General features: G+C 38.6%; 1 long non-coding RNA gene across 1 annotated transcript; it reads left to right on the top strand.

Moving 5' to 3' along the window:
- Positions 1-609: 609 nt before the first annotated feature.
- On the top strand, positions 610-3137 carry LOC107762123 (uncharacterized). Its single transcript, XR_012708820.1, has 3 exons — positions 610-1014; positions 2158-2454; positions 2525-3137. It is a non-coding gene; the product is annotated as an uncharacterized LOC107762123 (long non-coding RNA).
- The last annotated feature ends 4675 nt before the right edge of the window (positions 3138-7812 follow it).

Genomic DNA, 7812 nt, shown 5'->3' with positions numbered 1-7812 from the left:
ATATAATTTCAGATCCATTCACGCGCTTAAGAGTGGTAAAATACATATTTTTTTGCCATGTCAGCTATTGTGTTTAATAGGCACAAGTAAGACACGGTTTGAGTGTTCAATAGGTACTAGCTTTAGTTAAAGTGTCAAAATGAAAACTGGAGCCAAGTTTAAGGGGCCGTATATGTATTTGTCCCATATATATATATATATATATATATATATATATATATATATATATATATATATCTACTCAGAGATATCTTAATATAGCTAATGTTATATCGAATATAGCTTATATACTATACACTTAGTATATATATACTTTTTAGTAGAAACATGAAATGACCAAGATATTATACACACGTGCAACACACGTATCCTAAACCTAGTATATATATTATCTATATCTGGATAATTATATTTTAATTACATGTGTTGTGAGCATCTAATTTTTGCCCTAATACAAATTACTCCTAAAATATCCACAAGTTCCCCAACCCAATTCCCCCCTAACCGGCCCAACCCGCCTAACCCAGCTCCCAAACGATGCCGTTCATCGCAAGAACGACGTCGTTCCCATATTTCCCCCTCACTTAAACGACCAAGACCCTCATTTTTCCATGAATGAGATCAGTTCCCTCCCCCTTACTAGAAACCCTAGCCGAACCCATTTTTCCCATTCTCTAACAGACGAATCCCTCCCCAAAAATCACACACGCAACATCACTTTCATCTCCATTGATTCTCACTCACACACTTCGTGGTACACACACGAAAAAGTTGAGAACCAATTTTGAACTTTACAAAATCAGATCTGAAGAAAAGAAGCAAAGAAGAACACAAAAAAAAATAGGATGAAACCGTGATTTCTGCAATTTTTGAACTGCTGTTCATTGTTCTGGGTGTCCGAAGTTGTTTAATTTGAGGAATTGCTTCGTTTTCTGCTGTTCTCTTCTTGTTGCGGTTACGTTTAATAATTCCAAGCATGTATTTGGTTATCTACTATTATTCTCCAGCTAATAGGTATGTTAAATTTCATTCGTACTCCTTTTGAGCCTGAATCTGGTTCACTTTAAATTTAATTTCAGGAAGGTTCCTTTCTCTAGATGCTTTAAACTTTAGTGATAATTATACTGATTAAGTTAATATAATAATGTCAGAGTATTATTTCTGCTTTCTTGGAAATTATTGTGGAATAAGAATATTATTCTGAATCTTAAATACATCATACTATTATTTGGTCTACTGAAACAAGCATATGTGACGACTTATTTGCTACAGAATCCAAAATAAGAAGACATGGTTGAATAAAATAAGCATATGAAATATGAGAATGAGATTGGGTTGGTGGGAGGTATCAGCTACTCGTGGAATAGTCAAGGTGTGGTACAAATTGGCGCGTACACGAGAAATTTGAAATTGTCGTAGTTTCACTGATGCGCCAATTATTTTAGAGTATGCTTTCTACTTTTGAAATCTCTGCGAGCATAAATATTTGGTAATACACTTTCCTTTATATGCAATATGATAAGCTTTATTTGTTGTTCTTTAATTGCTTATTATTTTTATATGAATTCCAGTGTTTCAAATGATTTGTACTCTCTATCTCATCTCTTGATTTTTAGAGAAATAGGTAAAAAGTTCTATAGAATTCTCCCTAACCATCATTTAATCAATAGTGCCATAAAATTCACAATTTTTGCAAACTTTGTTGAGAATAATTTGAAGAGGAAAAAAAGGTAAATGAAAGCAGCACTGCCTAAGAAGTTTCTTTTCCCTCTTTGGAACATGCTTTGTGAGAAAATGAACGCAAAAATGATATATTCAGTTTTGATTAAGCCAACGAAGAGAACCTGGAAACTGTTTTTGTAAACCTGATCATCTACTTTAGGATCCGGGGGATAGTGGGTGTTGTACTGCTCTAGGAGCATTACCTTTTCCACTGGGGCTATACTGCTTAAAGAATGGTAAATTTCTGCATTTGCAAATTGCTAACTGCATTTGTAACTTTGGTATTTTACTCTGAATTGTTTAGTGCTATAACTTCTTTGATTCATATTTCAATTTTCAAGTTGTGTTTGTTATCTCAAACGATCAACTGCTTTCCATTTTCTTAGAGTCTTCTTAGGTTGATGGTTTACTTACAGTGTTAGATGCATCGAACAGGTGGTTGGCAAGATGGTGCAGCTGCAGTATGTGTTTGGTGCCTATATTTGCACACCTGTAGAAGTATAAACAGTTTGTTAACTATTCCATCTAGGTGAGGTATCAAAGTTTCTGGCTTGCCCAGCACACAGAAGAAGCAGAGAGCTACAACAACACAAATATTTTGGCATCAGCAACTAATGAAAGAGTAAACATCCATCTACTCATCATACTACCCACCATTCGCCCGCCTAGCAGTATTATCACCATTCTCCGCCACAGGGCTATACCCCGCTTCCTCCTCATGATCCTACACATGTAAGTTTCATAACTACTATAAATGTTTATAATATTATATAGTTAGTAATTTTCTCTCTTCTAAATAAAGGGTCGCTACAAGATTAATTTGGAGGAGTACACTCAGAGCTTGCTACTGAATGAGCAAGGCGAGCGACCGCCCATTTTAGACGAAGAAGCGCAGAGGATATGGTTGGATGTTGTCGATGGTCCTAAAAAGGGGATAGCATATGGCCTTCCAGATAAATCATTTCGGCGCTACAGAGCTGGATTGCAAGGTATAGGGACTTCCGTCCAAGGCGAGGCGATTGATAGGTCGACTATATCGTCTATGGAACAGAAGATCACAAAGCTGACAGCAGAGCTTAAAGAGACAGGCTAGAGAAAAAAAGAGAGATACAATTTGGTACCTTTCAATTTCAGCTAGAAAGGAGGGACGAACAATTTAATCTCCTTCAAGGTCAGCTGGCCAATCTTCTTGCTAGTGGTGCTTTTCCCATTCCCCGGTCTCGTGAGCCTTCCCCATGTGCCGATGAAGGTTCTAGGAGTGAAGATGGAGATGATGCTAGATAAAACTCATTGAATGGTAGATATCGCTAAACAAAGTATTGAACTTGTCAATATTTAGTTGAGACTAGTTTTGAATGATGATTATATTGTTATTTTGTTATTGAACATTTTAGTAGTTGTTGTTGTGGTTGTTATTAGTTGTTGTGGTTATTATTAGTTGTTGTTAGATAATGGTTGTTAGTGTTAGTTAATAGTTTTTATTAGTTAATTGTTATTGTTAGTATATTCATTGTTGTTGATTAATTATGGTTGAATGACAGCAATGTAATCTGTCATTATAGGATGAATATTGGTTGTAATTGGCAGGTGGTGTAGCTAAAAAATGGGTATTTTCTGCCCAGTTTTTACCCAGATTTTCGATCGAATTCGGTCGGAAATTAATTATTTTTGCCCAAAAATTCATAATTTCCGACTGAATTCGGTCGAAAATTATGAATTTATATTTATTTTTTAAAATAAATTAATAATTTATTACAATTTACAACTAATTATTTAATATTTGAAAATTAAAAATAAAATATTCAATTATTTCCGACCGAATTTGGTCGGAAAATTGAAAATTAAAAAATAAAATGTTTAATTGTTTCCGACCGAATTCGGTCGGAAATTAAAGTTTGACAGTTAGTCAACGCTTTGGAAATTTCCGATCGATTTCGGTCGGTACACGTTTGCGACCATCGTTTTCCCGACCAATTAAAATCGGTCGGATTTCGGTCAGAAATTATCAATTTTTGACCGATTTCGGTCGAAAATAGCGGACGAAATTACACTGTTTTTTTAGTAGTGTTTACTATTCTTCTTCTACCTCTTTTCATATTTTCTCTTATATTTTGCTGGGTTTTTTAATTCATTTCCTTTCCGTCTCTAATCTTTGTTCTTCTTTTTACTTTTTTGCATTCTTGAAGTGCCTGCCTTTTGTTTTCATTATGGAGTTTGAAGTTTAAATGTATGGTTTGAAATTGGGTTTATATCAGCGAACTATAATTTCAGATCTGGACCAAACAATTAGAAGGTTCCAGATACACATAGGGTTTTTGATGTTCAAGGGGTATACACAAAGAGAACTGCACAAAAGCTGCTTGATACTGATCTGTCGGCGCCTCATACTGAGAGGTAAGAAATGAAATTTTCACATCTTGAAAAATCTATTAAAAGTCTTATGTGGTTACTTTAATTTTCACATCAATGGTCATGATTTAGTGACTTCCTTTTTGGTTCTTAAGAAATATTTTAATTTTTATATTTATTTACCCCATTTCGGACATGCATGTTCATATTTAATTTGTCACCAATTTGCGTAGACTTAAAATTCTCAGATATTGTACTGTATTAGAGATGTTATTGTATACGGTCGAAATAGATTTAGGCCTTTCGTACGATCGATCGAGGTCGAAACATAATGGATCGAAGAAAGACTTCGTAATATCGAGACGGGTTCCGAAGATAGTACAAACAAGCTTCAGATTTCGGGTATAGGTCAAACACCGAGTTCGAAGTCATTATCGAGCTCGGGTTCGAATCGAACTATGATGAGATGATTCCGAGCTTAAGGGGCAGAGGCCAACCGGGACCGAGTCCGAATCATCACCTGATCCCGAGTCCATATCGAGTTTTAGAAGCAATACCGACCAGCACCGAGACCGATCGAGCTCGATCTCATATATAAGAGCCGTTGCAAACACACTAAGGGAGAGAATCTCGACGGAAATCAGGGAAAAACTGATTTATCATGGGTTCTCCACTATGTATTTTTAATTATATCTAAAGTAGGATTCTCCACTATAAAGAGGATGACTACATTTCTGTAGAGGGCAATTTTTTGCTTACATTGTAATTCAAGCACCATTTTCTCCTATATTCAAGGATTATTCTTTTAAGCTTCATTAATTGATTCATTGTGCTGAGTCCTAAAAATCATCTTCTATCCAACCTTGTTTATTTTGCGTTCTTTGCAATCCATATTTGATATTTCTATTTATCCCTACGATTTGTATCAAGCTATATCATATATCCTTAGAATTACGTACAAATTCAACTCTATCCATTTTTCGGATAAATAGTTTGGCGCCCACCGTGGGGCTAAGGATAATAGTGGTTATTTGATACGAATCTACAAGAACACACCGTTTTGCGCTTGTTTCCGAAAGTATCTTGGATTTCGGATTAGCAAAGACTAACTACCAATCAAATGGCCTCATCTATCGACAACAAAGCCGGTCTCCAAGATGAAAACAACAACTTGACAACCAGTACTGAAAGACCACTTGACAACGCCGTTGGAGCTCGAATCGAAGTGTCGATAGATATCAATTCACATGTGGCCATTGAGGCGAACCTACATTTTAAACCTGAAAATTGCATTCATGGTGGCACTTGGTCTGTAGCTCGAGATACCCATAACGTCAAGGAAAACGGCGTCAGCTTGCATATGAATTTCGAAATATTGCAAGCTCAACAGGCAGCAATAGCTCAGTTGCAGAGCCAAACCCAGCTACCGAGTAGGCCGGAGCCCAGTCCACCTCGAGAAATCGCCCACAGAACGGAGCCAGCCATAGTGAGGTCAAATGAGCAAGATTCGAGGACTACACCCGAAATTGCTAAAATACTCGAGGAGCTTACAAAACGAGTCGAAGCCAACGATAAAAAAGTAAAAACATTTAACTCTAGGGCCGATCAGATCCCGGGAGCTCCACCAATGATAAAAGGGTTAGATTCCAAAAAATTCGTGCAAAAACCTTTTCCCTCTAGCGCAGCCCCAAGACCAATCCCCAAAAAATTTCGTATGCCCGAAATTCCCAAATATGACGGAACGACTGACCCCAATGAACACGTCACTTCTTACACGTGTGACATCAAGGGCAATGATTTAGAAGACGATGAAATGGAATCTGTGTTAAAAAAATTTGGAGAGACCCTCTCGAAGGGAGAAGTGATTTGGTATCACAACATACCACCGAATTCCATCTACTCGTTTGCCATATTAACAGATTCTTTTGTAAAAGCACACGTCGGCGCCAAAAAGTCGCAACAAGGAAATTGGACCTTTTCAGGGTAAGACAAAAGGATAACGAGATGCTAAGGGAGTTCGTATCTCGTTTTTAAATCGAACGAATGGATCTGCCATCAGTCACAGAAGATTGGGATGTTCAGGCTTTCACTTAAGGTTTGAACGAACGAAGTTCGACGACTTCACGGCGGTTGAAGCATAACCTGATCGAATACCCAGCCATCACGTGGGCCGACGTGCATAATCAGTACCAATCAAAAATTAGGGTCGAAGATGATCAGTTGGGGTCTGAACCCGCTGCTCGAAAGGATATTAATCGAGAACAAGGTCCGATCAGGGATCGATACCGACCGTATAACGGAAACCACAGAATTGGTGAATCGAGACATAACCCCGGACAAAATAACAAAAGAAGTGATCAAGGTCAAGGGTCCCGGGGGCTGATGAACAGAAGTAGGTTCGACAGGCCTGCCGGATCTAAGGAAGCGCCTCGGTTATCGGAGTATAACTTCAGCATTGATACATCCGCCATCGTGTCAGCTATCGGACGCATCAAAGACACTAAATGGCCTCGACCCATGCAGACTGATCCTACCCAAAGGAATCCCAATCAAATGTGTGAATATCATGGCACCCATGGCCACAGAACGGAATATTGCAGGAAACTAAGAGAGGAGGTAGCCCGGTTATTCAACAAAGGGCACCTTCGAGAATTTGTAAGCGATAGGGCGAAGAACCATTTTAAAAACAGGGATTTCGGCAAGCAAAACGAATAAGAAGAACCACAACACGTCATTCATATGATCATCGGCGGCGCCGATACCCCTCAGGGACCGGTGCTTAAACGTACTAATACATCGATTGTGAGAGAAAAGCGATCTTGAACTCAGGATTACGCACCCATAAGAACTTTGTCCTTCAATGATGAAGATGCAGAAGAAGTCATACAACCTCATAACGATGCAATGGTAATATCCGTACTTATGAATAAAACTAAAGTTAAGCGTGTGTTAATTGATCCTGGTAGCTCGTCCAACATCATTAGATTGAAGGTCGTAGAACAGCTCGATCTACAGGACCAGGTCGTACCCGCAACCCTGGTTCTAAACGGATTCATTATGGCATGTAAAACTACTAAAGGCGATATAATTCTACCGATAAACGTGGTCGGGACCGTCTAGGAAATGAAGTTCCACGTAATCGAAGGCGACATGAGGTAGAACGCCCTTTTTGGAAGGCCATGGATCCAACGACCCTACACCAAGTCCTTAAATTCCCAACATCGAGGGGAGTCAAAATAGTGTACGGAGAACAACCGTCCGCAAGAGAAATGTTGGCAGTCGAGGAAGCGAATCCAATATCCTCGCCTTCGCCAATAAAGGGATCGGGCTTAAAAGGGGAATGAGATACCAAATAGCAATCACAGACATTAGCTTTAACCTGACTAGATAATCAGAAGATCGATGAAGATGATGATCAAAGGATCCCTCGATCCTTCGTGGTTCCCGATGATTCCGACGCTACCAAATCAACGATTGAGGAATTGGAGCAAGTCACACTAATCGAGCACTGGCCCGAACGGAAGGTATACCTGGGAACAGGGTTAACTCCCGAACTTGGGAAAAAACTTATTCAATTTATTATCGATAACATATATTTTTTTGCTTGGTCCCATTTAGATATAATAGGGATCCCACCGGATATAACGATACATCATCTAAGCTTGGACCCTAGGTTCAGACCGGTGAAGCAAAAGAGAAGACCCCAGTATGAGGTAAAGCACACATACATAAAGGACGAGG

The sequence above is a fragment of the Nicotiana tabacum genome, chromosome 4, assembly GCF_000715075.1.
Source record: "Nicotiana tabacum cultivar K326 chromosome 4, ASM71507v2, whole genome shotgun sequence".
Taxonomy (NCBI): domain Eukaryota; kingdom Viridiplantae; phylum Streptophyta; class Magnoliopsida; order Solanales; family Solanaceae; genus Nicotiana; species Nicotiana tabacum.
This window is presented reverse-complemented; position numbering and strand designations above follow the sequence as displayed.